Source organism: Microtus oregoni, unplaced genomic scaffold (genome assembly GCF_018167655.1).
Source record: "Microtus oregoni isolate MIOR12 unplaced genomic scaffold, Mior012 000007F_ref0000211, whole genome shotgun sequence".
NCBI classification, from domain to species: domain Eukaryota; kingdom Metazoa; phylum Chordata; class Mammalia; order Rodentia; family Cricetidae; genus Microtus; species Microtus oregoni.
In genome coordinates, this window is record NW_024543066.1 from 33,821,940 (window position 1) to 33,844,547 (window position 22,608).

The 22,608-nt window shown below is 39.7% G+C and overlaps 1 protein-coding gene across 43 annotated transcripts in view; it reads left to right on the plus strand.

Annotated features, from left to right (window-relative positions):
* Rims1 (regulating synaptic membrane exocytosis 1) overlaps positions 1 to 22,608 on the plus strand; it is a 468,858-nt gene that overhangs the window by 430,220 nt on the left and 16,030 nt on the right. The window contains exon 1 of one of the 43 annotated variants that reach the window (XM_041655648.1): positions 9,473 to 9,604. The exons of the other annotated variants lie outside the window; for them this stretch is intronic. The gene's annotated coding sequence lies outside the window, so the exon portion shown is untranslated. Of the gene's footprint in view, positions 1 to 9,472; positions 9,605 to 22,608 lie in introns of those variants that run through there. 43 annotated transcript variants of the gene reach the window in all.

The following is a 22,608-nucleotide window of genomic DNA, read 5'->3' on the forward strand; positions in this document are numbered from 1 at the left end:
CTGTGGTAGACTGGAGCATGCTTTGGGCATATATAGACCCAAAGGTAGACCAGGCTGGCCTCGATCTCAGATCTGTTCATATCTGTACCCCATTTTAAAAATGGATTGAATTTTGGCATCTATGTTCATAGGGAAATTAGTCTGTAATTCTCCCTCGTTGGGTCTTTATGTTATTTGGGTGTTAGGGTAACTGTGGCCTTGTAAAATAAATTGGGCAATGTTCCTTCTCTTTTTATTTTGTGGAATGAGTTCAGGAATATTGGCATTAACTCTTCTTTGAAAGTCTGATAGAATTCTTCACTAAAACTGTCTAGCCCTGAAGTTTTTGGTGGAACAAATTTAATGACTACTTCTTATTCACTAGGGATTATAGGTCTGTTTAAATTGCTTATCTTATTTTGATTTAACTTTGGTAAGTAGTATTCATCAAAAAATATCCATTTCTTTTATATTTCCCAATTTGGTGGCATACAGGTTATAAAAGTCTATTCTTGTGGTTCTCTGGATTTCCTCAGCATCTGTCATTATGTCCACCTTTTCATTTCTGATTTTGCTGATTTGATTAGTTTCCCTCTGTCTTTTAGTTAGGGGTTTGTCGATCTTACTGATTTTTCTCAAAGAACTCTTTGGTTCTTTGATTCTTTGTATTTTTGTTTGTTACTATTTTATTGATTGCAATCCTAAATTCCTTATTTCATGCTCTCTACTCATTTTGAGCGTTATTTATTCCTTTTGCTCTCAAGCTTTCAGGTGTGCTGTTAAGGCCCTGGTTTGATATCTCTCGAATTTTAGTATGTAGGCACTTAGTGCTATGAACTTGCCTCTGGGAACCATCTTCATTGTGACCCACAAATTTGGCCATGTTGTGCTTTCATTTTCATTCAATTCTAGAAAGTCTTCAAATTCTTTTATTCTTAATTTGTCTTGACACATTATTTATTCAGTAGTGAGTTTCTCAGTTTCCATGAGTTTGAGTATGGGAATTCATAAAGAAGAGATAAAATCTCAAGGTTTTCTTTTATCAAAGTGGTAAATGATATTCTGGGCAACCTGACTTCCTCCTGCGCAAGTAGCCACTTTTGTAAGAATAGGGGTGTCCATTAACAGAAGAAAATAGCTCCCTGAGATAGCCAGGAAACAATTTGAAAGAGGAAGAGAAAGATGCAAATTTATTAACAACTTTTCAAACAAATAAGAGACTCTGCTGTTTGATTCATGCTCTCTGAACCATGTGTAGTGAGACTACTGTTTCTATAGAAGAAAGGGTGTGGGTAAGGAAACTTCATGTAAGTTTCCACAATTAGGTTGTTCCAGTACAAATCAAGAGCAAGCTAGCTGTTTCAGAGTATCTTAGTTACGAGGTTCCTATTTCTGTGAAGAGATACCATGACCATGGCAACTCTTATAAATGAAAAAATTTAATTGGCGTGGCTTCCTGACTGTTTCAGAGGTTCAGTCCATTATCATCATGGTGAAGAGCATGCAGGCATGCAGGCAGACATGGTGTTGGAGTAATAGCTAGGAGTTCTACATCTTATAGGCTACAGGAAGTCGACTCAGACACTGGATGGTATCCTGAACATAGGTAACCTCAAAGCCTTCTCACACAGTGACATACTTCCTCCAACAATGCCATACTCCAACAAAACCATAAATCCTAATAGTTCTACTTCCTATGAGATTATGGGTGCCATTAACATTCAAACTACCACAAAAGGGAATGGTACAATACTAAGGTAAACACTGAATGAATTAAGGTAATTTTAACCACTGGCACCTGTTGTGCCCAAATCCACGAGGTCTCTGCAAAAGCCAACAAAGAAATCAAGTCCGGTATGTAAAAGCAAAGAGCCTTTATTTTAATCAAGTTTGCAAACTCGGTCTCTCCCGTGTCCATTGTATTGGAATATCTGGAGAGCAACGAGCTCAATTAGAATTGGGTTTTTATAGTAGTAAAAATGGGGGTGAGGGGTCTCTGAGGTTCAGAACCCCTGATTGGCTGACATTTGCCTAAGGGTGTGCTGGTGAGGTGCGCTGGCAGGTGATCCTAGCAACAGCTGTTGGAATATTAGGCATTTCCTTTGAATGCCCTTCCCTGGGTGGTGGTTAGGTTACTCAGCTTGTGGTTCCTCCTGCAACCAGGTATTGCCTCAGGGTAAACTACTGAGTCTCAGACCTCTTATTAAATTTATTGAGTGCATAGAGTTCTACTCTGGCAGGTGATAATGTTTGGAAATAAAGAACTTCCTTTGGGTGACCTGTTCATACTTAGTTTATCATGGCTAGCCCCCACAGCACCTAGCTGGTATTCTCTCTATTCATTTATCAGAGTTAGACAGCATCTATTGATGATAACCAGGTCTTTCTCTGTGTGTAACAGTTCTGGTAAATGGCATACTGTTTTTGTTGTTGTTGTTATGTTTTAGTTTGGGTTGGGTTGTTGAAAACAGGATATCACATTGCCAGTGCTGGATCTGAGCGCTGTATCATCTCTATGTATATAAGGCTAGCCTTAAACTCCTGCCTCTATCCAGTGTTGTGTTACAGGTATGTACATTATTTCATTTTGAAAATCGTAATCATTTTCAGCTGTGGATGATACAAAGAGAATAGACAGAATCAGATGAGAATGAAAAATTATATCTCACCTTAAACCTTATTACTGAAGCATCTCTTGACCTGTCAATGTTTTATTAGGGGACCGTCGAATCACATGGCTGCCTCTGCTGAGTGCTGGAGATGAGAGCTAGAAATATATCCTTGGTTTTTAGCCACTTTCCATTCTACACAAAGCAAGGAACAAGTATTAACTACTACTCTTATACACTACTCGGCCTTAAATAGTTCATTGTAATGCATCAAAATCTGAGTATTTAAGTTGTTTTGAATCTGAAAATAGTTGTATCAATATTATTATTACTGTAAGATGTTGGTATGTCAATATAATTGAGTGGCCTCTTTACCAGAAGTTCCAGTCCTTACAAACTCCAAAACCAATGCTGAAGTTTTCTCTTCATTCTTTCATTTACTGGTCCCTTCTAATTCTTGGTTGGAGCCTAGATTCCTCTTTTCCATACCACACAAACTGCATGAAGTTGTATTTCTTTTTAAAGAAAATTTCAAGATTGTTTTCTGCCTGCGATTCCCAAGTTGCAAACACCTGGATGGGCACCCAGTAGAAATGGGGAGAGCAGAGGGAAAGAGACAACTAGGGACTGTTATGGTTTAGAGCACACAGTCCTTGCCTGTCTCTATTTCTCTTCCTTCTCACCGCTACTGCTCCATTGTTTTCCCTGATTGTCCTTTTCTCCAGAGACATCAGTTCTACGTCACTCTCATGGTTGGCCTGCTAACGACTTACTTAACCTTACAGCAGGCCAATGAGAAGCTCCCTTGTCCTTTCTCCCCTCACCAGATTGAGGTACAGAGCATCTGTCATCAACAGAGCTTTCCCTGAGAAGCGGGCTGCTGAGGGGCAGCACCTGCAGAGATTCCAGCTAGTAATGGGGTAGGGCTTTCAAGAAGGATAATCCTGTGTCAGCATGTAAGTTAGGGCTATTGTTAAATTTACCTTTGACACAATGCCAGTTTTTAGTTTATCTCATGTCTTCTGTAGTTAACATAATTACAATAAACACACACTACTTTTGACGGAAAACTAAATTGTGTTTATAATATAATATCGAAATCTCTTAACATTTCATGGCTTAGAAACAATATTCTGACTTCAGGGTTTGTGCCTGAGAATGGGAGCATTTTAACTATTTCGGTTTGTTCATTTGTTTTGGAAGCATTTTTGTGCAATCCAAAAGAATGGCTATGTTGGTGTACATTTAGTGTCATTCACATTGTATTTGTACACACTTGAAATCTGTAGCCATTGCTAGACCTTGTAGGGGTGGAACTAATTACACTGTGGCCGTCTGAGAAGTAAACCCAACTATCACTTGTAGCCTGGTAAGTGCTTCTGTGAGCATGGAGACCAGCTGTCAGCGTGACCTTTGTTCATTCTTTCTCCTCCTTTGTCTTTCCCTCCTCCACTCAGTCTGCTTTTCCCTCCTTTCTTACACACTACACAATCTTCCCCTTTTACCTCCACCTTTCCTCTCCTCCTCCTCCTCTTCTTCCTCCTCTTCTTCTCCCTTCCCCTCTCCACCTCTTTATTTTTGTATTCAGTGTTAAGTTCAGATATTAAACATGTGAGAAATGTTCATAGACTTATATGATCGGATTAGGATGGAGAAACCATCGTGTTTTGTGCTGCCAAAATGTCACCAAGCATTAAGAACTGTACAGTATGAACAACCTAGGGAATAGATTTGCATACATAGCTATATTTTGTTTTTTCTAACAATATTTGTGTCACTTTATATTTTTTGACAAAATATAAGTATGTAGTTAAAACTTCATGCAGTTTATTTAGTCATCTCATGCATTTTATTTGTGTGGTCTATAAAGTTTGCTTATTTTAATACTATGGCATAAATATTTTTGTCTCACTATCAATTTATTTAACCTTACAGCAGTCCAGTGAGGGGCTCCCTTGTCTTAGCTCCCCCTCACCGGTGTGGAAACCAGGTACAGAGCTATGTGCTTGTCATACTGAATGTCAGATTAGAATGTATCTTTCCTTTTTGAAAGAAAGATTGATCATGAAACATTTGCTTTCTATCATTATTATGACTAAATCGCAGCTTTGAAAAACAGGAAAGTATCTGTCTTCACGTACTAGTCAAAACCAGATAGACAAACTAGTGTTGGGGCTGTGTGAATGGCTTAGTTGTAAAGTCCTTGTCAAGTCATCCTGAGGACCTGAGTTCAGATCCCTGGCATCCACCAGATGCTAAGCTTAGAACTGTATGTCTGTAACCCTAATGTTGATGGTAGGAGGCTAGCTTTCTGTGTTCAGTGCCTTGTAGAAGAACCAGTTCAGCTGCTGAGCAGCACAGGAAAGAAGTGCCAGCTCTGCTTGGGTTCACCCTTATGGGATGACTAACCCAGGTATAGATAGCAAACTTGTAGAAATGCTTTGTGTGTGTTTGAGTTAGAGTCTATTCTCTACTGACATCCACAAGCCTGTAGTGTAGACTTGTCTGTCAAAATCCACCTCTAGACTCAACAGTATGTCCCATCTTCCCAGCCTGTTTCCTGAGCAGTGCATAATAGGTTTATAATGATCATGAGTATTTCTACACTGTACTCTCTACATCTTGACTTTAAAACCTTCTCTAATTATATCTATGTTAAATTCAAACTTTAACATCTTTGTAAACTGGAAACTAAATCTCCCGATACTCTATCTCCCATGCTTTCTTGAAACTGCTCATAACAACCATTAAGCTGACTTTTATTTCTAGATGTAAGTCTATAGGTTGTGTCCAGTTACCTGTAGAGACAGAACAACAAGAGGAAGAGGAAACCGCTAGTAACTTTCGCGGAAGGTGATGCTCCACTCTTCGGTGCTGCAGTAGGACACCGCTTTGCCTTTCCCATGTGACAGACAGATTTCCTGGAACCACATCTGCCGCCTGTTAGGAGCAGCTTGTTTTCAACAGTACTACCCTACCACTGCCTCTGCGGAGCACAGAGAAGGGGAAAGGCTTTGTTCAATGAATGCATTTGCTCTTTTGCTCTGTCCTTCCTGGCCATATGAACAAGAGGCTGCATGCATGCTCAGTGTTTCAGAGCACCTTGCTGCTCTGATGGAGGACATGGAACCCACATGGAGCTTACAGACCTCTGTAACTCTGGTTCTAGGGCATCAAGTGCCCTCTTCCAGCCTCTGAAGGCACCAGACGTGAATGTGGGCAATACAAACATATAGGCATAAGATGTGTACATGTAGAAATAGACTTTTAGAAGCAAGTGAGTAAGACAGAAGAAAGAAAAGACAGCATTGATATGTAAACATACAATTCAACAGAATGTGACTGAAGAGAATGTTTAAGAGACAAGGTCGGTGAATAACAACAAAATCATATCGGTAACATTAAAGTAAATTTTTTTCTTAATTCAGGGAAAAGCAACACGTTTCTGTGAAACCTGAAAGAGTACTTGGAAATTACTACTTTTTTATTGGGGAGGGGGGTTTGAGACAGGGCTTCTCAATGTAGCCCTAGCTATCCTCGTACTCATTCTGTAGACCAAGCCGGCCTCTAACTCACAGAAATCCACCTGCCTCTCTGCTAGGATGAAAGGCCTGCACCACCCCTGCCCTGCAGGAATGACTTCTAAGATGCCAGACTTTCAATTAACAGAGTCGACTAAGATAAATTCAAGGGAAATTTATGTTTACAAAATATTCAGTTCATTTCAGAGTGTACGGGGACAAAAGAGAAATTTTTATCCAAGTGTTAATCACAAGGATAACTGGTGAGTGCTCCTAAAATATCCATAGATAGGTTTTCAAATGGCATATCATCTACTTGTTGGAAGGAGGCTGCTTGTTGGTTCCTGGACTCTTATCCCCAAAATCATCACACAGAAACTGTTAAGTAAATCACTGCTTGTCCTGTTAGCTCTAGCTTCTTATTGGCTAACTCTTACATCAAAATTTAACCCATCTGTATTAATCTGTGTATCACCAAGTAACAGTGGCTTACCAGGTAAAGTTCCCATTGTTTGTCTCTGGCAGCAGCTCCATGGCTTCCCACTAACTCCACCCCTCTTCCTCCCAGCATTCAGCTTAGTTTTCTTCACCTAGCTAAGTTCTGCCCTGCTATAGATCCAAAGCAGTTTCTTTATTCATTAATGGTAATCACAGCATACAGAGGGAAATCCCACATCATCTACCCCCAGAATGCATAGCAGAGCCCAGCTAAGAATGCCAAATGAGACATCCAAGGGCTGAAGAGTTGGCTCAACTCTTTAAACACACAGGACTCTTGCAAAGAACCAGAGTTCCATTCCTAACATCCACATCAAGCACTTCACAACCACTTATAACTTCAGTTCCAAGGGATCCGATGGCCCCTTCTGGTCTCCATAGGCACACACCCAAACACACATGTTCATATACTCACTAATACTCCCAGAATTTTAGATGTCACAGCCTTAGTTTGGATCGAGAGCACCAACATAGTGGTTGGGTATGCTTGCCTGGAGCTCGGTCAGTCAGTATAGATGAAACAGAGCTGCAGGTTCAGAAACACTGTCTCAAAAGCCAATATGGAAAGCAATAAATAAATACACATGATCTCTGGTCTCTGCACATGCTTGGGTACACATGTATACACATAGACAAACACACTGTCCCCCTGTGCTATTATAAACGATTTCATGGTCGAGATCAATAAGAGTATGGCATTTTCATCATTGTAAAATGCTAGTCAGATTGCTAATAAAAAACATTTCTGCTCTTCCTCAATATTGGCTCAACTAATGCTATCCATTTTTGGCAAAACAGAATAAAGAGGTTCACTTTGATGACAATGTTGGTTGGTTTCCCCTAAAAGAGAACCTCAATGATTTGTAGTGGTTTATTCAAGGCACAATCCAGGCAAGTATACACATGACACATGTCAGTCAGGCAGTGAGGTGGGAAAGGGAAGACAATATTTAGCATGTACTTTACAGATAACCTTAGTAGGTAGTTGGAACATGATACATCAGAACTCTCTGGAAGAACAGGAAGCAGTTGCTGCTGAGAGCAGGGAACCTATAGTATTCCTCCAGTGGCTGCATTTGCCAGCCATCTGCCCAGGTCTGCTTTGGAGCCACTGACTTTCTGGCACCTCAGGAGATAGAAATTTGCACACTACTGACCCCAGGAGCTATAAGGAGCCCTCAATAAAAACTCACAGGTGCTTACAAAACAACATTGTTGAGAACAGGAAAGTAAGACCTAGGAAGATTGGTCAGGATCCCAGAAGTATCTGCCTGTAATGTTGGAGTCAAGTTCTGTGTAGTCTTATGGTTTGCGTTCAGGACAAAGGTACCAAAAAGTGGGGGAAGTCAAGCACAAAGGAGTTTCTCCTCCCCCTCATCCCACCCCTGTGGCAGGGGAACAAGATATTGTGGTCTCCTCTCCACTCCCTCTTTCCCTCCCTTACTCTCTTTTCCCCTCTTCCTTTCAATGTTGTTTATAACTCATCTTTGTACAAATGCCTCGTATCGAAGACAGTAATAGGCAGAAATTGTGGAGTTAGCCAGACTTCCATCTCTTGTCATTTCAATTAAATTGTAATTAAAATTCCAGAATATCACTTGTAACCATGTTGAGGCAATTTTCATGCATTATTCTATCCTTCATATGTACTATCCTGGAAGAACGAATAGGAAACCACCAAGTATTTTGAATCCTAATCCCTCTGATTCCTCTGTTTCATTATGGAGTGGGAGGCAGCCACAGGAGGGAGCTCCGTTAAGGAGAAACGTCCATTGTGCTGTTCTTTTTTTTTTTTTTTTTTTTTTTTTTGGTTTCTCGAGACGGGGTTTCTCTGTGGCTTTGGAGCCTGTCCTGGAACTAGCTCTTTAGACCAGGCTGGTCTCGAGCTCACAGAGATCCGCCTGCCTCTGCCTCCCGAGTGCTGGGATTAAAGGCATGCGCCACCATCGCCCGGCCATTGGAGCTGTTCTTTATCCCTGCGGCAGGCTACCTCACAAGAACTTCAGGAGTATCCGGAGGATTTAAGCAACTGGCCCGAGAATATGCATTATTGGAGGGAACTCGTGTTACTTGGTGATGGTAATTCGTATTCCTAAACTTCTTGAGCCTCCCCAGCCAGACTTGGGTACTACAACAGACTATGGTACTCTGGTGGTGGTCCTTGGAAATGTGTCTGAAGCTCAGAAAGCAGAAGGCAGGTGCATGAAAATGCTCAAGAGAAGCTGGGCCCCTGCCTTTCCCCTCCTGCTTGTTTCCTGGCAGAGGACTTGGCTATGAAAGGACCTGAGAAAAACAGCCAGAGTCTAGGAGTGTCTACTAAGTACATCTTAAGTGTTACGCTATTGACAATTTAAGTCAGAATAAGTTAAATCTGTTTTGTAAGTACCAAGTGGATTTGATATTAAAAAGGCAAAATAATAATAATAATAATAAGGAAACTTTTGTCCCCTGTGAAAATCTTTCAGACAGGTTTATACTAGAAATCACACATTAGTTCTGAGCTCTGCCTCACTGCTTCGTATGTGCTGAAAGACACTTAAGGTATTTAGTAAAGCAGGCAATATACTTTAAATTAATTTTATTTACGTGTGTCTTCATTGCATACCTTGTTTAAGATGTGACCGCATCATGGTTTTCAGTCCTTAGCTGTTGAGCAGTTTTCCCATGTACTTGTTTGATAACATAGCAAATTGCTCAATGATTTTTTTGTACTTCATGGCCTTATTCCATAATAAGCTGTAGAAAAGCACTCTCGATAGAAGCAGTTTGATCGTGCTGTGTTTCTGTGTGAGAAACGGGGAGGGAGCAGGAGGGGGAAAAGGGAGGGAAGAGGAGAAGAGAGAGAGAGAGAGAGAGAGAGAGAGAGAGAGAGAGAGTTCCCTGAGAGGTCTGATAAGTACCCACACAGACTCAGGAGCCAGGTCCACGTTTCTTCACTGTTTGCTTTTCCCCCTGGGAGGACTTACTGCTGATACTTAATTTGATTCAAGAGAAACAGGTAAGTCAATGTTCCATGTTTGTATTTACTAAATCCTAACAGGAGCGTGTGGGTTAATTTGTAACTTTCCCCTAAAGCTTCAACTGGAAGTCAAATTCCTGTAATTTCCTAAGTCCTCCAGTGGCGTAGAAGTGTTTTCAAAGGTGCTGTTATACTCAAGGTCACCAGAGACTTAATGAAAAGAGAAAATAAATATACTATGTTATTGCATGTCTGAATTACTTACAGGGGGACGTTGCAATGTTGCAATAGGCAGTCTGCTTGTATAAGCATACTTGTCAGGCATGCTTACCTTTCAAGCTAGAGTCAATGTTTTTGAAAGCTGAAGTTGAAATGTGCCTTCCGCTCACTGCTGCTCTTGTACTGTCCCAGAGTTAGCAATGTTTCTGTAAAGCAGTTTTATTTCTGTTCAGACTCCTCAGCTCTATTACATGTAACAGAGCCATTTTACATACAAGTGAATGTCACTGCTCCCTATGGGCATTTCTTTTCGAAGTCAAGAAGTGTCTTTTACTTTGCATTTTGAAACAAGAAGTCACATTTTCCTAGCTGGAGTCCAAACTATCCTTTGCTTTTGTTATGCTCAGGCAAGGAGCAGAGAAGTGCGACTTGGCAGATCACAAATTAACAAGCATGTGAATAGTTTGATGGAATCCTAAAAGTGGATTTAAGGGACATTGTCCTTGGGGGTGAGGAGGGAACATAAGGTGGGGTGAGTGTAATCAGAAAGTATTACCCACATGCATGAACTTGTCCAGGAATAAATTTAATAAGAATTTATTTTCTTTTGTCCTCGAGATAATGTACTCAGGGAGGTAGACTCTGATAACTTTATCCTGCTTCTTCTTTTGCGCGTTCATATGCTGATGTCACAAACGCTGGGAATTAAATTGAAAGCATCTTATTGTCATCACCAGCGCCTGTGCTGGAACCATTCTGAGAACCCTCTTTTAAAAAGGCGGTTTCATATCTGTGTATGTGAAACCAGTGCTCTTCCCTAACAGCTAATCTGCATGGTAACATCAATATTTACCAGCAGCTCCCTCATTGCTCTTACAACTACTTTAAAATCAGACTCTAATGGGAGATGCTTTGCCTATTTAGGGTTTTATAACGTATTAAAAAGGAGTCTTCTCCAAGCAGCTTCTATTTGTTTATACTTCTGATACTCTGACTAATACTTGTATGGAATTAATTCACAATTTTTAGCTCAACATTTAACATCTACCTTCAGAAGTAGGGATTATGCATGGAATGAAAGCATAAATACACTTAGGATGGCTGTAATACGTTTGGGATTTATTCGTTCCCTCCCCTAATTCCCAGTGTAGTTCCAGGCATCTGTCTTGAAAGGAATCCTAACATCTGTTTAGTTTTACACCATCTTTGCCCTTAGCCAACCCAGTGAAATGCCTCTTGCTTATTATCTGAGCTTGTGTATAAGTAGCAAGCAATTCTTTTTTCCACCTTTGTGAATAGGTTCCTCTTTTTTCTCCGTCACATTATAAACTTGGAGTAAGAGAAATAGTATAGAATCAGTGTTGTCTGCATTTTTTTTTTAATCCTAAGTGAAAGGTAGTTGCCATCTTTCACTCCTCTGAGGAAATTACAAAGACAATGCTCTTTGTTATGAAAACTGGAATCTAGTCAGTTAGCTGTCTTATTTGGGGTTTCTTCTGCTGTGACAAAACACCATGATCCAAAGCAGCTTAGGGAGGAAAGGGATTATCTGGCGTGTGCTTCCCCATCACTGTTCATCACTGAAGGAAGGCAGGTTAGGTACTCAAACAGGACAGGAACAGAAGCAGCAGCTGATGCAGAGGCTAATGGAAGAGCATGCTTATTGGCTTCCTCAGGATGCTATCTTCTAGAACTCAGGACCACCAGCCCAGGGGTGGCACCACCTACAATGAACTGAGCCTTCCCCCGTCAGTAACTAATTAAGAAAATGCCCAATGGGTTTGCCTACAGCCTGGTCTTAAGGAAATGCTTTCTCAATTAACATTTTCTCCTATCCAATGACTATAGCTTGTGTCAAGTTGACCTAAAACTAAGCAGCACAATTAACACCTTGTCAGCTTGACACACAAGCACATCACTTTAAATCCACAGCCATTCCTTCTTATTCATCTCATTAATATTTTTTAAGGGATTTATTGGTTTCTTCTAATTTTTTTTGTCTTTTCCTCCATTTCTGTAAGGGATTTCTTTTTCATTTCCTTTTTAAAGGTCTCTATCATCTTCATAAAGTTATTTGTAAGGTTGTTTCCTTCTGCTTCATCTGTGTTGGGATGTTCAGGTTTTGCTATTGTAGAACCACTAGTTTCTGATGCTTTCGTATTGCTCTTTATGTTGAATGTATCTGCTGTCTACCTATATATTCCTTCAGCGGTGCAGGTAGAGCTCGTGCCTCCAGGGGTCACTCTTCCTCTAGGTGCAGGTGCAGGCAAGCCTGTGGCTCCAGGGGCTTCTTTTCTTCCAGGAGGAGGTGGGGCCTATGGTACCCATCTCTCTGATGCAGAGGGGGATGATTGAGGGGAGGATGCTGTTGCCTGTTACTGGGACTATGGTAGGTAGGAGGGGGCACAGTTCCACTGAAAAATGTGTCAAATAGCCAATAGAGAAAAGTCTTTCATTGACAAGATAGAACCTCTGCATTAGATGTGAATTTAGCAGAGAAAGCATTCTTAATGAGCAGACAAAAGGAGAGTTAACTAAAAGCAAAGGGGCAGAAGATCAAATATCTAAGAAAAGAACGACAATAGAATATAGTCCTACCTATCTTTCTCTTTGTCATGTTTCCTCACTGACTGATATTTCTAATTGTTGCTCGTGGTTCCCCTCCTTTCCTCCTAATTTGACAATGTTGCTGCCAGATTACAAACAGATTTTTTTTTACTGAAAAATAGGATAGTGGTTTTATCTTTTAAAAATGATTTCTTTATTGTAAATTTTTATTAATATTTTAATAAAAAATACATCACTTCCCCCTTTTTCATTCCTCCCTTTAGTCCAGCTCTTCTCAACCTGTGAATTGTGACCCCCTTGGGGGAAAAACAACATCTTTCACAGGGATCACCTAAGACCATCAGAAAACACAAGTATTGACATTAAGATTGATAACAGTAGCAAAATTACAGTTATGAAGTAGCAATGACATAATTTTATAATTGAGGGTCTCCACAGCATGAAGAACTGTATTAAAGGCAGCACAATAATAGTAAGGTTGAGGACCACTGCTCTAAACCTTGCGATGTACCATCCTTCCATGAATGCTCGTGTCTTCCACACTCCTCAAATGGATGTCTTTTTGTCTGAATATTATTGTTGCTATGTATACATAAATATATAAACAGCCTCCTGAGATTGTTAAGTGTGGCCTGGGTGTATATGATTTCAAGGATGACCAGTTTGCATTGTGTAAGTAATTAAGAGGCTTATCCTACTCTAGAGAGACTAATTCTCCCTCTCTCAGTAGTCAGCAGTTGTGTGCAGTTCTTTGTCTAGGGATGGACCCCATGAGACTCCCCACTACAGCATTAGCATATCTGTTGATTGTCATTGGTTAGGCAATGATATTATTGAGGTTCATTGACATAGCTTCCCTGTCTTCTAGGAGACAATATCTCACGCTTCCCGATCTTCTATTTTTTTAATTATCTCTTTTACTTTTGGTATTATAATATAATTAAATTATTTCTCCCTTCCCTTTCCTCCCTCCAAACACACCCATATACCTCTCTTGGCTTTTTTTTAAAATTCATGACCCCTTTTTTCATTAATTGTTGTTACATGCATATAACATATGCATATATATTCCCAAATATAACCTGTTCAGTCTGTATGTTACATGTATGCATGTTTTCAGGGCTGACCACTTGATAATTGGATACCCAGTTGGTATGTGTTTCCTTAGGGAGGACTGTTTCTTGGGTTTTCATCATTCTTTAGTTGCATGTAGTTCTTTGTGTAGGGTTGAGGTCTCAAGGTTTTCCCTTTCACTCTAGCATGTCTACTGCTGATGTCCTTTTTCAGCTCGTGTTAATGCAATTGTGTTGAGGAGACTTTATGGGTGTAGCTTCAGACATTAAGAAACACAATCTTACAGAAAACTCCATGGCTCTCTGGCCCTTACATTTTTTTCGCACCCTCTTCTTGCAATATTCCCTGAGTCTGATCAGGTGCTATGTTGCGGATGTATCTGTTAGGGCCGGGCTCTGCAAGAAACATTGATTTCGGCATTACAACCAGTTGTAGTTTTTTGTAATGATTGGTACAAAGAAAATATTTTAATACAATTGAGCTCTATGCTTATCTGTGGGTAGAAGGATGAGTTGTAGAAAGCAGTTAGGAATTATGCTGGTCTAGTAATGTAGTGGGTGGTGCTAGGTTCTTTTCTAATCCCGTATCCTCACCAGCTCCAAGCAGTTGGTTAGGTTTCTGGTACCAGACGTGATTTCCCTCCTGCTGAGTGAACTTTAAGTCCAATTAGACAGCTGTTGGTTTCCACCAACGTGAGTATCACTATTGCACCTTTGGGAATTTCTTCCTATGCTACTCATTATTATAGTTCATAGGTGTCGCAGCTGTGTCTGGCAATGATTTCCTCCCTCCCTTATTAGCTTACATAGTCCTCTGTGGTATGAACTATAACAAAATATACTTTCTATTATAGTACTGTGAAAGCTAGACATCAGGAAGGAGGTTGTCATGCTAGACCCTGCTCAAATGTTCTGAGTCCTATGTCCTGAGTATGCCTCATCTTCCTCAACAGGAATGAACCTTCCGTGTCTGAGAGGCAACCAAAGCCAATAGCAATAGCCTGTATCATGTTTGGAGTCATTTACCCTACCCTGAACAACAAGCACAGATGTTTCTCGTGCCTGTTACTGGGACTTCTGTTAGATAGTCTGTATCACTGTGGGGAACATTGAAAACCCAACTGACATAACCTTGTTTAATATGTGTGTATGTGTAATATATACAACACACACACACACACACACACAAATATATATATATATATGTGTGTGTGTGTGTGTGTATATACATGTATATATGTGTGTATATCATTTATATAATTGTGTTGTAAATAACTTTTGATAATATAAAATGATTCAATTCCTTGATGATTCATCAAACATGCTTGGTTTCTTTGTCCCATTCTTTTTCATCATGCATATTGAGAGAGAGATACATGTGACTGCAGTGCCCATGAAGACCATAAGAGGATGTTGGAGCCTGTATTCCCATGTACAAAATCACCACAGACATCTTTACACACACACACGAGTTAGGAACAGATCTTGCATCCTCTGCTAGAACAGTATATGCTCTTACCCTCAGAACCATCTCCAGCCCCTAAAGTAGTAGTTTTTACTATGAACATGGACAGTGCAGTTGAATGATCAATAAGATGACTCTAGACGCCAGGTGTTTGAAAACAGAACAAATAAGAGAAGAGGAGCTGTGATAGCACTACGTAACCAGAAAGCTCGCCCTATTTTGCCAGTCCTTTACCATCCTCCTCTGTCTAGCAATTTTTTGTTTGAATTTTGCTCCCTAGAAACCGGACAAACATCTCCTTAAGAAGTTCTTAGCCCCAGCAGAAATGCTAATATGGCCCTTTGTCCACTAAGGACAATTTGGTCTTACTGAAACAGAAATTTTTACCTGGTTTCCTCCCAACGTGGTCATCAGGTCTCCTTAGTTCCAAATCCATTAGGCTTATAGTAACAGTGTATGTACCTGTTTGTGTGCATGCATGTGTGCAGCTGAGTGTGCATGAATGAAGTAAAGCTGTGAGGCAGAGACAGGAGCAGAGAAAAAATGTAGAGCCCAACAAAAATCAATTAAAAAGAATGAATTGAGTAAGGTCTTCCGTAGGATACCAGAACCTTGGAGGAGTCTAGGATCAAGCACAGAGGAGGGAGACATAAATTTACCTACTGGAGGTATGCACGTCTGAACCTCTGGATGGCTTTCAAGGGGCAGTCAGAGGCGTGGAGCAGGATACCAACAATATGCAGACCAATGGGCCCATTAGAAGCAGCCTGTCCAGGGCTCAGTAAAACAGCAAATAGTATAACTTAAAATCGCTGGGTTTGAGTTTTAGTTCTGCCATACACCTGTGATTGTGACAAAATCATCTAAAATTACATCCTCAGTTTCTTTATCATTAAGCAGAAGTAATTTTTGCAAATAGCAATGTTCTGTATAAACATACCAATTTTGGGATGGGCAATGTACCCAGGGTGTAGTCTAGAGTGGCTTGAGCTCATGGTTTGTATGCACATATAAGAATAAGGAAGTAATTGAAATAGTTATTTAAAAACAAGCATCAAAAATGTCCAAGCTCAGAATTATAAGTCCCCTGGCTCTGGAAGGCAGCAGAAAATGACTATATTGGAGCTCCGGGCTGGTAGTCATTGCTTCCCACATCAATACTGCAAGGCACTGAGAAGGGATATCAAGAACAGAGCTTCCTACTATAGTTCTGTTTCCCTGGTGTTTAACTTTTGCAAACTTAGCCACAATCTTTTATCAGAATTATTTCACGTATTCCCAAGATAGTTATTTTTCAGTGTGTGTGTGTGTGTGTGTGTGTGTGTGTGTGTGTGTGCAGGCACGCACAGGTCTGTGTCTGTGTTTAACCTACAAATACTAGATAGTGATTTCAAATGCAGGAAGAAGCACCTTTTGAATTTGTTTTCAGATTGATTTAGATGAAGGCCACTTATTTTCATTTGAACAAATGTAAACTGATATTTGCAAAAGAATTTCTTTGATCGGCTTGCTTAGAATCAGCTTACCCTCACAGAACTTTTATTTGTTTTGCAGTTTTTAAGGGCCATTTCAAGAGCTTAATTGCTGCTAACTTTCCCGCTTTCTAGTTTCTTAGGAGGACAGCAGAGCCTAGAGTGGCTTCACCTGACCACAGTGTTTTCCGTCGGCCAGGCTGCTTTTCATTGTGGAGACACTATCTAGTACCGTAGTGAGCTAGTGCCACGTTTTACAAAAGAACTGAAGATTCGAGCTGCTGAAGTCCTTGACTATTAAACTTATCCTAATAAAGTAAGAGGAGATGGAGGGTGACAGTGTCTGAAGACCATGCAGTATGCCTAGGGAGAAGAGAAGAACACGGACCTCTGTTTTCATTGAGTGTGGCTGGCCTGCATTTCACATGATCAGCCGCTGTTTTTCCCTGTAGTGGTAAGGCTTGCTGAGACCAGAGGCTGCCACCACTTTGTCTTGGGTTCTTTAAGTGAAATATCGACATGTGGACACTTTTTATTTTTGAAGTTTTAGGACTGTTTCGGATCTATCCTAAATTAGTTTAACCCACTTGTCCATTAACATTTCAAGGTTTTTCAGCTCAGTATCAATCTTCAAAGTGTCTTATTAATACGGCAGGAATCTTAAAAATGCATAAAGACAAATAGTTTAATATGCGTGTAGATTTTATTCTGTTCCAGTAACAAGGTATCACACTTGATTCTAGCTTGTATGATAGTCTCTTCCTTCTAAGAACAGCTCCACCGTCTTAACTAAGTTGATTGGTTCCCACTTGTTTAAGTGCAGCTAAACCAGACTACATTTCTATGTGGTTTACAGAGCACGTCTCTAACCCATCCAACTGTTAGAACTCTCTTTGCACACAGCGAAGTTAGATGTGTCTTCAGAGATGTCAGTAAAATCTGGAAAGCAGAGAGACAGAAAGTAATGGACTTTCCAGGGATGTCAAATTAGCCACAGCAATGTGTTTGCCACTAAACCGTTTATATCCTTGTATTGTTGGTATTTTCAATATGCTAATGCTCATATGTCTGCTTAGAAATATCCATCGATGTCCCCACAGAATCAATCAGCACAGTTCTTGGCTCGGTGAAGTTAATTCGCTAGCATGCAGGAACTCTAGTTCTGGAGAGAGAGAACTATCAATCCACCATGTTTCCTTTAACATTTTACAATAAAAAGAAAGAAAGAAAGAAAGAAAGAAAGAAAGAAAGAAAGAAAACATTTTCGGCATTGCATATTTCAATTTATTACATAGGTCTCAAAAAATGAAGTAGAATGTATGTAAACATGTATGTAAACACATGATATTATCTAATATTGAAAACTGGTGTTATTAACTTTAACCTTATTAGCTGTTTAATCTTTAATTCTGTATGCTAACAGTATTTACCACCAAATATTTTCATTTTATTTCCTGAGTTTTCTTCCAGTCTTGGGATAGGCAACTGCATATTTTGCTTTTTAAGGAATAGTCAGGGAAGAAGTAGTTTCCAGTAGTTTCTTATTTCTCCTAGGAAACCAAATACAGTACAAAACAAAATTTTATTTATATCATCCCTGGTCATAGTCTGTCAATTTTCCTAATTGACACACTTTTCAGATTGACCATCTTCATGGTCAGAAAGGGATAACTTTTTACAGATGCTCCCTCCTTGTAATGTCACCTTGAGCTGGGGGGTCTAATCTCAGTATCATTTTGAAATTAAGTATCGAGAATATTTTACTGTAAGAGAGTTCATTATCTAGAATCACTCTAATTTGACTGTGTGTGTGTGTGTGTGTGTATGTGTGTGATATGTGCAGGTATTTGTGTGCTTTTGTGTATGTGGTACGTGTACATGTATTTGTGTATGTGGTACATGTACAGGTATTTGTGTGTGTTTGTGTGTGTGTTCATGTGTGCTACTGTACTTGAGGCCACAGGGCAGTAAGACTGCCATTACACAAGAATCACCTCATTTATTTATTTTTTTCAGAAGCAAGGTTTCTCATTGAAGCATAGATCTGATTTTGCATTCAGGCTCAACTCATTGGCTTGGAAGCTTCAGGGGACTTCTGGTCTCTGTTTCCCCAGGCCTAGGGCTACAAGCCGTGGCCCCCAACACCAGGCTCTTTAGGTGGGTCCTGGGAATCAACCTCAAGTCTTCATGCTTGAACAATGGTCATTTCCATGCCTCTACGCCAGGCTCTTTAGGTGGGCACTAGGAATCAACCTCAAGTCTTCATGTTTACACAACAGTCATTCCCATGCCTGAGTCACTCCTCCATCACATCTTGGGACATTGTTGCTTCCTGAATCTTCTGACAGATACTCATTATTTTACATGTCTTGTAAACTCTTCAGTCTAACTCTTGCTTAAGGTATACTTGCTCCCTTTCCCTTCTTTTAAACTCTAAATTATCTTCCTGATCACTCAGAAAATAGCTTAACATTAATCCTTATTCCTCAAGAATAAAATTGTCAAATGAGTGTTAGAAACTCTGTTGCAACTCTGGTTACAACCACATAGTCTTGATAATTTTAAATTCATATGATCCCCCAATTGTGATATTGCAAATCATAGTGAATGATGTCCAGATAATAATGTTTTCAGAGTGATGAGCCACTTTTCACAGTTGTGTTTGCTTCTTCTGCCTTCATCTCCTACATGGTCTGCAGGTGAATGATTCCATAGCTGGAAAGGGTATAATTTATGTCTAATAGGGTTGGCATGCATCAGTTTGGGTAAAAGCACGGTAGGCAGCCTGGCTATGAGAGGAATTGTATTTCTCTACTTTCCTGTTTACTGGACATTTGTTAATGATAAGGTTACGATTTCTGCTGACTTGAAAGCATTATGCCGGTCACTGAAGTCCCTGATTTCCTTATTAATAAATAGTAATTGAATTGTGTTAAATATGTCTTTCTGAGTACCTGTACTTCTTACCAGTTGATAAACGTAAGAGAAATCAAATGTTTTTAATGCATCTGAATTTACTTTCTCTGAAAACTTTAGAGTTAAAAAATTACAATAATATCTAATTCTATAGTTTTAAAAAAAATTGACCCTACTTCCTCAATTTACTTACAATCTTTACTTAAATCCAGTCTTGCTAAAATGCACCAATCTTCCATTAAAAGTATTTAGGGAAATAATTAGGTGAAAATTATAAAAGAGGCTTCACATTGTGGGTCTGTACATCTTTTCTTATTCAGGGAAGTGTTAGTTGTATTAGACCAAACCTCTCTCTGCTCTACTTCATAGTCTGCATCCCCCCACTCCCAATGACGAATGGTCCATCCAAATCTGTGTTTTGTAGCTCTGATGGCAGTGGCCTGAAGGTCATTGCATGAGAGGCAGGAGTGAAGATTGGGCCTCCAGAGATACACATGGCATGTAGAGCTAATGACATTTATACATCCCCTCATTTCTGCATAGCTTCCAAAGTGTTCTGAACTGGAGGAAAAGCTCTGAAGGACCCTAGAATTTATGATCCATGGGATTTTCCCATTACTGTTTTTTCTAATCTTAAGAAAGTATTAGAATGTTTGGCTTTATAAAATCCCAAAACAACACCTAACAAATTTGTTCTAGTGTTACCATCTTCTAGTATATCAAACAATGGATTTGTGTTACTATGAATCGTGGTGGAGCGAGGCAGTTCTACTCAAAAGAGCTTCTGAGCTTACCCATTACCTTAAGCAATAAATGAAAGCCCACACACTATCAAATGCCAAAACGCATTTGGTTCTCTCCCTAACAAACATCTGTGTTCACACCATCTTCTCATAAGATCCATTATCTATCCTCTTCCATATCCTATGATTGCATCATCACATTAAAGGATATGTTTTCCAGCTTTCTCTATGTGGACTTGAACTTCATAGTAATGCGTACTGGCGGTATGACTTACCCTTGGAAGGGTAGACCACAGGAGGATACGTAGATTAGGCATGGTCATGAATGCAGAACCACTTCAATCAGAAATTTCTCAGTTCCTTGAGATCTAGAGGATAATTCTTGAGAAGGACAGAGAATCTGCATAGATACCTTTTCACTGTTGCTCTTGCTTCATGGGGAAGGAATAGCTGCCTGCTATGTAAAGATGGGGACAGAGTGGGTCCTAGAAATATGGAATAACAGGACACCAGACAAAAGTTAAATGTATCATTGAGACAGTATTTTATAGTGTGTGTGTGTGTGTGTGTGTGTGTGTGTGTGTGTGCGTGTGTGTTATGAGACAGGATTTCATTGTTTAGTCTGAAGTAGAGTCAAACTTGTGATCCTTCTGCCTACAGCTTCCTGAGTGTTGTTCACTGCAAGCATACCCCATAAAATACAGCTTCAAAGATGACTAGAATGTAATACTTTCTTATTATCTATTGATTAAACCGTTGTGATTTGATCTCTGTGAAGTTTGGTTTACACGTATATATGTACCTATACTACTGTATCCATCAAGTTTATTAGAAAATCATAGCCAACACCGATATGAAAGATGAGCACAACTGAAAACATTGTAGGAAAGTCACACATTGCTTTTCACAAGAATTTTGTCTCTCAAAGATTGTCCAACACATGTTATTCTGTCATCATAGCATTAAACAATATCAAGTGGATACTGAATCTTCTTCCAGTCATTATCTTCTACAAAGACAACTGAACATTCAGTCAGTCTCCCTTCATTGGACTTGGAAAATAAGTCCTCATAGATTCTGCTAATGATTAAAGATACTTTGAACCTCCATCCCCCCACCCCACAAAACAAAGCCATATACCTACCCGTAGGAATCCAATCATGTGATCTCTTGACTTTGCTTGATGGAGCACAGTAACTTTTAAGGTGTAATAAACTCTTCTTTGCCTAAGTTAATTTTGGTCATGGACATAGAAATCGAAACTAAGGCACTCGTCACTATTTGGATTAGACAAATGAGCTAATCGCTTCCCTTTCTGTGGGTTAGAAAAGGGAGACATAGGGGGCTGGAGAGATGGCTCAGCGGTTAAGAGCACTGCCTGCTCTTCCAAAGGTCCTGAGTTCAATTCCCAGCAACCATATGGTGGCTCACAACCATCTGCAATGAGGTCTGGTGCCTTCTTCTGGCCTTCAGGCATACACACATACAAAATATTGTATACATAACAAATAAATAAATATTAAAAAAAGAAAAAACAAAAAGAAAAAAGAAAAACAAAACAAAAAATACAAAAAATAAAAGAAAAAAAGAAAAGGGAGACATAAAGAGGATAAGCTGGTGACTTGAGACATAATGAGTAAGAATGGAGCTGATTCCAAAGTTCCCCATTTCCCATTCTTCTACTACTTAGAATGTCAGACTGTGTTGAAATTGGATAGAAATAAAATTCCCCTGCATAGTAATTCATTGAGAATAATTGCTCTTAAAATATGAAGCAGAGAATAAAACACTCACATCTTTCTGTATTTCAGTCTGGAATACTGTTTTACTTTATCGCCGTTATAGTGGGTAGAAGAGAGATAACATGCACTTCTATTCCCAAGAAATTGAGCAGCCCCTGAGTAGTCTGCTTAGCCTGAAGGAGAATAACAAAGGCACTGAACTAAATGGGATAGTTTTATATAATCTTTACTAAATGGGACAGTTTTATATAATCTTTACAGCAAGTTCTTTTTTTTTCAACCTCAAGAGTTAATGCACAATTTGGGCATGCTCACATTAACAACACTTGCCAGCCATTTTAATCACAGCAAGCTGAAAAACAAGTCTATCCTGGCACTGAATGCTCAATCTCATCCTCAGACTGCATGGTTTAAGTCGAATTTAAATCATCACCTTTGTAAATAAACTGAACGCTTTAGAATGTGAAAATAATAATCCATTCTTGAGGTCGTTTGTTGTTACAAAGGAATACAGAGTGAGTGACTTAAGCCCCAGAGTCTCAGTAAGAGCAGATGATGGCAGCGTTGTTCTTGTTGTTGTTGTTGTTGTTTTCTGGAGGCCTTAAATTAGTGGTTCTCTCCTGCTTCCTTCTGGTGTGACCCATCTGCAAGAGTGCCAAAGTATCTCCCCTTCCCTCTCCTCTGTTCTCCCTCCCTCTCTCTTCTCCTCTTCTCTCATCTTTTCTTACCTTCCCTTCCCTCTCCTCCTCTCCTCTTCCCTCACTTCTCCTCCTTTCCCTGTCCTTCCTCCATCCTCTCACCTCTGATCTAACCTTGTAATTATGCTATATTGAATTATGTCTAT